This window comes from Macrotis lagotis, chromosome 3 (genome assembly GCF_037893015.1).
Source record: "Macrotis lagotis isolate mMagLag1 chromosome 3, bilby.v1.9.chrom.fasta, whole genome shotgun sequence".
Taxonomy (NCBI): Eukaryota; Metazoa; Chordata; class Mammalia; order Peramelemorphia; family Peramelidae; genus Macrotis; species Macrotis lagotis.
In genome coordinates this window covers 244,372,549-244,374,166 of record NC_133660.1, presented here as the reverse complement: position 1 = coordinate 244,374,166, position 1,618 = coordinate 244,372,549, and the positions used below count along the sequence as shown (strand labels likewise).

At 40.8% G+C, this 1,618-nt stretch overlaps 1 pseudogene; it reads right to left on the bottom strand.

Moving 5' to 3' along the window:
• Positions 1-556: 556 nt before the first annotated feature.
• Positions 557-1,371, bottom strand: LOC141516511 (14-3-3 protein theta pseudogene; annotated as a pseudogene).
• Between the last annotated feature and the right edge of the window lie 247 nt (positions 1,372-1,618).

Here is a 1,618-nt window from a genome sequence, read left to right as displayed (position 1 = left end):
GGACACCTGAACTAAAAAGGCAGGAGTGTGAACGAACTTTTATTGAGAGGAAATTGTCCAATAAAACAGCAGCAACTGAAGAGTGAGAAAACTTCATGCTTGTCACAGGCCATATTTTACAGGAGGCATATTTCAGCTTGTGATCCCTAACTCTATAATGCCAAATTTGTTTCCATTTGACCCCATACTTCCAGATTCCTCCTTAAAAGGAATATATAAGAGTATGTAAAAGTTGTTTGCTGAAAGAAAAACCCTGAAAAATGAGATGAGACTATGGGGGTAGGTGGAGGAAGCTATGCAAAGCACTTTAGTTGTATTTAACTACATTTTCAAATCTTCACTGTAATACGAAACACAGTTATCACTTACAGAACTAGTTCAGATTTTTGAATACCAGATACACTTTAGTCCTCCACATAAGTGTTTGGAAGTTACTTATGTTTATATGCAATGAAGCTATTAATATTTTTTCTACAGCAGTAACTGCACACCAGGAAAGCCAGGACAAATACAAATCAAGGAATGGAGTTTTCCCAAAGCTGCAGTGTAAAAAGTCTATAAAGGATTGATTTCCATACACATGGATGGGTTGGTTCTCTTTGCTATAGGAAATCCAAGTGGAGCTATAAGGAATGGAGATGTTAAAAAAAGGTTTCTTGGGAGAAAAGAAGATGAATTTTAATTTTAATTTTCTGCAGCATCACATTCTTCTCCTGCACTGTCTGATGTCCATAATGTAGGTTGTCTCTAAGCAACTGGAATCTTCGTGCAATGTATCAAGTCCTACAATAGCCTCATCAAAAGCTTTTTTTAGCAAATGTGCAGACAAGCTCTGAGTTATTAAGAATCTCATAGTAAAATAGAGAAAAGTTAAGAGTTAGTCCCAGGCAAAATGGATGTTTAGGTTGCATCTCTGCTTGTTGGGAATTATCTGTTGTTTGTTTTCGGTCATCTCCACAGGCTACTTCAGCAAGGTACTGGAAGCAGTCTCCCTTCATTTTCAGATAGAAGACCTTGCTCTCTGGATTAGTAGCATTGGCTATTAAAAACTTATCCAACAATTCCAGGACAGTGGTGCAGATGGATATGAGATTGCACTACACTTTCTCTCAGTAGTCCTTGACAAGCTGCAACTTTTTGTCAGTAGTATCAGTTTTCTGCTCAGTGCTCGAAATGACTCTCCAGGGTGATCTTTGCCCCCCCCACCCCCTCCCCGACTATATCCTTGTAGGCCACCGAGAGCAAGTTGCTCTCCTCATTGGAGAGCTTGGCCCCCTGCTAGGTCACCACCTTCATGCAGGTGGCCATATTGTAATAGTGCTCAGCCTGCTCGGCCAGCTTAGCCTTGTGGATCATCTCAGTCTTCTCCATAATGGACAGATTTCGGGTGGGAGTTGGGGAAGCGGTGGCAGTGGGGCTCAGGGGAGAGGGAGAGGCAGCACCGAGGTTGGGAGCAGGAGAGAATCAACCCAGATCAGGAAGAATCCTCTAAAGCCTTCACCTTCACCACCTCCCAGATCAGGCAGTTTTTAAATGAAGAAGTTAAAATTACATATAATCATAAAGAAATGCTCCAAATTATTACTAATTAGGGAAATGCAAATTATAACAACTATAA